Source organism: Maniola hyperantus, chromosome 11 (genome assembly GCF_902806685.2).
Source record: "Maniola hyperantus chromosome 11, iAphHyp1.2, whole genome shotgun sequence".
Lineage (NCBI taxonomy): Eukaryota > Metazoa > Arthropoda > Insecta > Lepidoptera > Nymphalidae > Maniola > Maniola hyperantus.
In genome coordinates this window covers 6,542,341-6,550,737 of record NC_048546.1, presented here as the reverse complement: position 1 = coordinate 6,550,737, position 8,397 = coordinate 6,542,341, and the positions used below count along the sequence as shown (strand labels likewise).

Below are 8,397 nucleotides of genomic sequence, written 5' to 3'. Positions count from 1 at the left end.
TCGTCTAGTGTTATGTTTGTCTTAAAAGTAGATTTCTAGAAGTTATATTAAGTAAAAATTTGATTCTGGTAACTAACTTTGCAATCTCAATAAGAGGTTCTAACAAGCGCACATTGAAAAACACAGATTCTAACTTAGCTTAGACAATGTATATCTACTGTACCTACCTTTTCTATTTACCACTTTCTAGCCTCAAATAAATAAATTGAGTTTGACCAGACATGTTATTGGAGATGTCTCTGAACAAGTTCAAAGTTTTCATAAAATGTAAACTTATTGAAAAATCCTACTACTTCTCAGACCTGCAGGGCTATGCTGTATCTTTGAAAGTTTTCGTTAGACTTTGAGTCCAGTTGGAAATCCATGAAATTTAGGTCACGTGATTTTGTATTCCGTATCGCATGCGTGGATAACTAGTTACGAATATCTAACATTTGGCAGTTGGCCAACATTAACATACTAGCGTATTTTATCGACTTTATATGGCTAAATTAAATATCTCTGCCTGACAGGAAGCGTAGTAGAAATGTAAGACTTTTTAATTTGTACGACTTACACTAGTTTTCAATTATTATCTATGGACATTTGACATTGACATTACGAGTTACGACCTAATGTTTGTTTTGATAAACAGACTTATTTTAATTTTTAGCTGATGTTTTCTTAATTTGATCCACGGTTTTGTTTTGAAAAGTAAGTGAAAAACATATTAATGTAGAATAACTATGACTATACTGTAGAATACCGGTATTCGTGAGTGATTTTGTTGTGTACAGTAGCTTAATATTAGTTCTTCAGCATAGAACTTGAATGTGAGTCATGAATTGCCCATTTTAACTGACTTCTTGCCTTTATAGATGGCTACATACAACTAGAAGGGTGTCGGTCCGACAGTTCGAACTCTTAGTAGAGTTCGCAGACCCAACGGGACTTGTCCATACGTGCTTGAGGGCCTCTGGAGAACCACTACTCGACAAACCGTTGCCCTCCAGCTAATCGCTGTTGGAGGTGTGTCCAAGGACAAAACTGCCGAACATTGGCAAAGAGTGAGTTATTTTTACCTATTAGTACCTATTTAAAAAACATGCTAGTCATTTCATAGGTAGGTTTCACATTATAATACTGGATGTCATACTTACATCGCATGCTGCAGTTTATGTTATGTCACCTTACCTATAACATTAGATCCAAAAATTAACCACAAGTAACCTGTCTATTGTGAAATATAAATTTTTTGAATATCAATATCAATGTACGGATGGTGTGTGATTTTGATGCACACATGCAGATAAGCATAAGCTACTTAATTAACCTTTGATATAAATATATGAAAAAAAAGCTGACTGACTGATCTATTAATGCTCAGCTTAAACTACTGGACGGATTGGGCTGAAATTTGGCATGCAGATGGCTAGTGTGATGTAGACATCCGCTAAGATGTTGGAAAATTCAATCCCTACGGGGGTGAACTAGGGGTTTATAATTTGTGTAGTCCACGCGGACGAAGTCGCAGGCATAAGCTAGTTAATTATAAAGACTAACTAGTTTTATTATTTTCAGGACATACTTAATGCTCGAGACCAACAACAAGAAGTTTAAAAGACAAAGTAAGTATTTAATTTATCATCATACATCCCTTCATATAGATAGCACCTTCATTACTTCTGAGTAAGATTCTCAGTGTGAGATGACCTTGGCCAAGTGTTGATTGGCAGACTTCACACACCACAAAGAACATTATGGAGACATGGCATACAGGTTAAGTTTCCTTTAGTTAGTGAAAAAAAACAACTTTTACTTTTAATAAGTTTATAATATTAAGATTATTGTAATTTTTTTTACTTTATTAAATCCTTACTTAATATAAACATAAAAGCGCCTGTCAGTCTGTCTGCTAGCTGTTCACTGCCCACCCGTTTAACTGATTTTAACGAAAATTTGTACAGAGGTAGTTTGTGGCTACTTTTGGCCTCGGAAAATAAGAGTCCCAACAGGATTTTAAAAGTCTAACTCCAAGTGGACAAAGTAGCAGGCTTCATCTAGTTGTCATATTATACTTACATTATCATTTTTTTTACTTTTGCGATTGCAAAATCTCATGTTACGTAAAGTTCACCATTTTCATTTCAGTTCAGCAGGATGTGAACCATGCCCAACTGAGCATACCAGTTGGAGACATGGCGGCTAGCCATCGAGGAGCGGCATGCGGCGGCTCTCAATAGAATTGCTAACTGCAAGCAAACTGCAGCTCTAGTCTAGAGCAGCAAACTGAAGCTGAACGAGTGGCTGATGGGGTACCTATCCCAAATCAAAGACAATGCGTGTAGACTTTAGATTTGGAATTCAATCGGCATTTGTTTAGAAATCAAACCTGGGACTTCAGTTAAAGCAATCAGCATTTGCTTAAGAATCGAACCTGGGGCTTAAGGTCACAATTTACTCCTTGTTTAACTGGTACGGGTGGTGCCTTCTATAATACCATAAGGTTATATATTACATTATCCTATTACATACTTATGACTTATTAAATACTGTTACCTATGTCAAAATTTATAACTATAAATTATCAAAGTTAGAATATTAATTATTGTTATGATTGTTACAAGATTTTTTAAATAAAAAAATTTAATTGTTTATTTCTTGCTTTTTGAATAAAAAAACACTCCTTAATAATAGGGTTGTATTCAAGAAATGACAAATTTGTTTTTGTACAATAAAAATTTATTTTTAGGGTTCAGTACTCAAAAGATAAAAACGGAGCTCTATTGATGTCATTCTGCTATGTCTGTACGTCCGTTTGTCCGTCCGCATATTACAAACCTGAAATTTTGGTATTTGGTGTTGAACATTAACTAAATCGAATATTGAATTTGAAATTCAATTAAATTATTTACCAGGGGTTTACACATATGAAAAAGCGGCATGGAATTTTTCCATACCCTAGCATGTGTGGTATCGTTATCTAGAACTCACTGAGTAGACTACAAATATATTATAAAAATCCTGTGGGAACTCTGATTTTCCAGGGTATAATGTAGCCTATGTCCTTCCCAGGGATGTAAGCTATCTCTGTACCAAATTACGTCAAAATCGATTGAGCAGATAGGCCGTGAAAAGCTAGCAAACAGACAGACAGACAGGCACATTCGCATTAATAATGTTAATATGGATTAATTTTTTATCTTAAAAAATAAAGAAATGCAGCACCATCAAAGTTATCAGTTTAAGGATGAGATCTATAGAGCGCACGTTGACTTTGCTCAGACTAAAGACACTGTTAAAACGAGGCACCGCTATATCACTAGCATATATTATCTGTCTAACTTGAGTCAACATAGTCAAAGTACACACTATAGATTTGAGCCTTAGAGCATTTTTATGGCAGCGTCTATCTCAAAAACCAAACAAAAGTTAGGAATGTGAAATTTCGGTATATTATATACTGAATTTAAACAGCAAAGATAGTAGACATCATGTACAGTTAAGAATTATTAATTTCTACTAGGCCTTCTATGGCAGAGTCTACTACGTTGGTTACTCTGCTTCTTCAAAAGATCTCCTTGATTCCGATTTGATCACATAGAGACACCGAGAGTGTCTCACAGAGAGTGGCATTACCACTTTTGCTTCACCATTTGCTAAACTATGTTGGTTACTCTGATCTTCATCCCTGAAATAATCAATATATTACATACCTGAAAAAAGCTTCCATGCTAATCTATATAATGACAATTTCTGTACATAGGGTGTGCCATAGGATAAGGGATATTTTTATCAATAATAATAAACTTATACATATAAAAAGACTAAGTCCTAGGACACACTAAACCACTGGGTTAGGTTCCTTTTATGATGTAGGTACACAGATTTTTGGAAACTCCACCCCTCGCTGATTTTTAAAACTCGCGCGAAGCCGGGGTGGGTCAGCTAGTAGCTGCTATAGTAGGTACATACTGGAAGTATGTGATAGCTTAGTGGTTAAGACGTCTGCCTCCTACTCAGGAGGTCGGGGATTCGATTCTGGGCACACACCTAAACCTTTCAGAGTTATGTGCTTTTTAAGCAATTAAATATCACTTGCTTTAACGGTGAAGAAAAACATCGTGAGGAAACCTGCAGGCCTGAGAGTTCTCCATATCCGCACATGGCCAGCGTGGTAGACTATGGGCTAACCCTTTTCACTCTGAGAAGAGACCCGTGCTCTGTAGTGAGCCGGCGATGGGTTGATCATGATGATGTAATAGAATAATGTGCCACGAGCTAAGGACACCTGTGACATACGTACAAACAAACTGACAGACAGACCGATAGCAGAATGACATTAATAAAGCTCCATTCTTAGCTGTAGCTTCCAGTAGCTTTAGCTGTGCGATGATACAGCTAAGCAGTTAGTCAGACAGCTTTTCTTTCTATATATAGAAGATAATATGCTAATTAGTTTCATGTTATTAACTTACTTTTGCATAACTATTTTCCTTTCCCTTTGGGATGCAGGAAACTAAGTACTTAGTGAGTACTTCCCAAGCATTGAGGTTTGAGTGCATCGGTTACCTCAGACTTCGGCTAAAGGTGGTTTGGGACATTTTATTTAAAATAGATGCCCCCATTGGGCGCTGGTATGTTCCCGTTGCATAAACATGCAGAGCTGCCAGGATCTACAACAAATATTAGTAAATTTTCATGTTAAATTATTAATTTTAATATTTTCCTAACTCCTCAATATACTAAATTGCAGAATTTTATGTTTATTTGTTACTAGATGGTGGATTTAGGTTTTTAACTAATCCCGTGGGAACTCTTTGATGTTCCGAGATAAAGAGTAGCCTATGTTCTTCCCCGGGATGTGCAAGCTAACTCTGTAGGTACCAAATTTCATCAAAATCAATCATCTAATCAATATTAGTATGGAAGTATGGATTTTGTACCCCAGAAAGTTGTAACAATAAAGAGAAAAAGACAGTAAAAGTGGACAGGGAAGCGCTTATTTCTATTAGAGATTTTGACCAGTGACTCTTGGCAGTGTGAGAGGTTGTAAACAGAGTAGAATAGGTACAACAAAAAGTACCTATTCTAAGTAGGTAGGTAAAGGTAAGTAATTTTCTGTTTTGTTGGTTGTTATGAATGTGATAGGTAGGTACTTAATTGGAAGCAAAAGCTAATCATTGTCTTACAAAAGATCATAAGTAATTATATTAAATAAATACCTAGGTACTTAGTACTTACCTATTTATTAAGCTATGACATGGTTTTGACTAGGACTAGAGTTAAGTACCTAGTACATGAGACTTACTTTTAGTTCATTGCGAACAGCTGTCGAACGGCTTGGAGGTAAGGCTTGAGTTCTTCCAATAATTGCTCAGACAAAAGTTCACAATGAACTCTTCTCTGGCAGCTCCATTGTGTCATATCGCGCAGCCTGCGCCTGTGTATCTGTAGCGCGTTTTGTAATTTGCTGGCGCTGCTCCTCGTCTTGCCCCATCAAAACTTCACGACCCATATTTTAATTAGATACCTAGGTATTATCTACAACATTAACATAACCACAAAATATAAATAATAATTGAACTCACAACACTGAATTATCATATTTATTACCTATTTACTACTAATAGGTACCTAAGTATTACTTTTTTAATAGGTATTTACTAATATTTTTTATCAATTATTTATTAACAAAAAACGGGCTGAATTGAGTCGATGTTGTAATAATCCTTCGAAATTAAAACATCTCTACATTCGTTGAGATTGCTAAAAAATTATTACCTCTATAAAACGGACGGATTATAGTGGAGAGTTTCAAAACACTGGTCCCGACTAGTTGTTAAAACGATCGTTGCCACCTAATAAAGTTTCCAATTACAAACTGTCATTTTTGCTTAGTGAATAGAGTTTTAAAAATTATCGATACGAAAACATACGTGAAAAAGCTGTTTCCGGTTTCTATTACATCCCATTAATGGCTATGATCGAGAGTCATTGTCTATGACGTCATCTTCGTTAAAAACTGACGTTAGCGAATAGAAAATTTGAGTTTGACATTTAATTATTAGAAATTTTCACGAAATTAGTGTGCCACTGAGATACAGCATAACCCTGCTGGGCGCGTTTCGAACTCTCGTAGTTTTAGTTTTAAGTTTACGTAATTAATAATTATCACCACTACATCTTACAAATCCAACAAATGACAATCATAAAGAATACTTAAAATACTTGAATAAATTATTTGATTTTGACTTTGAAATCTTGTCAATTTCGAAATCAGTAGGTACATAAAATACTATCACACAAGTTACAATAGTCCTGGAAGCTTGTCTACCCAAAATACATAAAAACTTTGACCAAATCTTCGTATAGTACCTACTATATATCTACTTGAGGACTATTCAAACCGCATAAGTCGATGTCAGATTAAACTCAAATATTTACATGTGTACAAAAGGAGATAGATAAAAGTTTCACCTTTTACAAGCAATTTGAGGTTATTTATCATGTTGCCTTAGTGTGACCAGCCCCAAATGAAATCCGGGATATCTGTAACTAACTATAGATCAAAAAAGGGTTATTATTGGTTTGATTTAAGTAGACCTTCATAAATTTGGATAGAAAGCAGACATTCAATAAGGATAGCATTTTATTTATTTTTTATAAATTCTCTTTATCAAGTGCTCCGAGGCGCTAAGAAATATAAAGTTACGCCATGAAAAATTAAAAGTTCAACTAATCTAACACCATATCGCTACCACCGTATTTTATATAATATTATATCATTATTTGTTATTTGTATGTATTTAGGTATATAATTTTCAACCTAAATAGTGTAGTGTATGAGAGGGCAGTAGGTAAAACGTACAGCACATAAATACCGATCGCTAATAATATAGTCGCATCACATCCTCCTCGCCATTGTAATGTGCCGGAGCACACAACAGCTAATTTGGTCATCATAGTTACCTGTATATCAATATAAGCCCTACATGTTGCTTGGTCGGCGATCAGTATACGATTAGCGGCTTTGATGTATTACACTAGTTACTAGTTACACTGTGTATTAAATATGAATTAAGAATATCCTGAAATATCGAGATGGCTGGCCACCGTATGTCGAATAGTCCAGCAGCGGACTCCCATCTCGGTTCCGGTGAGCAGCTTCTTTATACAGAAGCCATTATAAGTATCAGTTTCAGATCATAGATCATAAACGCATTTATTTGAGTCGGACGGCGTATGGGGGGTCCCGTCACGTGGCCTGTACTATTCATTGTTGAACTTTTAGAATTCCGTATCTCAATGTTTAAAACTGTTGAGGCACTATCCAGCCATACCACGGTGATATCGGAAAAAATGTTTAATTTGGTTTAAATAAGGATGAATCCGTTTCGTAAAAATAATTGTAAGTACTGACTATTATAGGTATTGTAGGAATATTTATTTATTTCAACAAAACTAGTCTATTTTACGTTAAAAAATTCCAATAAAAACTCATTTCAGATACGAACTTAATCTGTAAAACACCAACACTTTACAAAACACACACATTTTGTGTAACAAAACATTTTGTATAAGACTCGATTCTGGCTTAACTAATTTATATTGTTAGTACTATGTCACAATTTTCATTGACTAGTAGCATAAATATTGTACAAGAATGTTACGATTCAGATGTATTGTAAGAATTTTATATCAATGCACTAAATCACCGAAATATACAGTTCGATGGAGTGGACTAATCTTTATTTTATGAAGTCATAAATTCCAATTTGATTTTAATAACTTATTTACGTTTTGTGCCGTTACACTATAATAAGAAATTAATCTTGTAATTTTTATCTCTTCTTAAAATTCCTAAATCATGTACCTACTTATTTGTGTATATGTACCTACTACTAAAAAAATCAATTTTGAAGCCGATCACATCTTTGATAATATCACATCAGGTAGGTATAGGTAGCCACTAACCCATTATGCTAATTAAGTATTGTGGCATCCTCTAAACTATAAAAACTTAGTTTACTTACCTACTCGTAGCAAGTAAAGTAACATAAGCGTAAGACGATATAATTCAATGATAGCTAAATAGCTAAGGATAGCTTCCGTATATTTAACTAAATGAGAATCACCCTACCTTTTATTAAATTAAATATAATACCTTAAATTAATTGTATGTGTTAATTATTTAACACCAGCTTATGCTCGCGACAACAGACCCCTATTTTACCCCCTGAGGCGTTGAATTTTCATAAATCCTTTCTTAGCGGATGTCTACGTCATAATACCTATCTGCATGCCAAATGTCAGCCCGCACGCCCAGTACTTAGTTTGACCTGTGCGTTGATAGATCAGTCAGTCAGTCAGTTTTTCCTTTTATATATATAGATTAAGAAGATTGAAAGACTTTCA

The 8,397-nt window shown here is 34.8% G+C and overlaps 1 long non-coding RNA gene across 1 annotated transcript; it reads left to right on the top strand.

Annotated features, from left to right (window-relative positions):
- The first annotated feature begins 304 nt into the window (after positions 1–304).
- Positions 305–2,600, top strand: LOC138402969 (uncharacterized). The gene is made up of 4 exons (XR_011237278.1): positions 305–693; positions 858–1,046; positions 1,561–1,607; positions 2,131–2,600. It is a non-coding gene; the product is annotated as an uncharacterized lncRNA (long non-coding RNA).
- Positions 2,601–8,397: the final 5,797 nt, after the last annotated feature.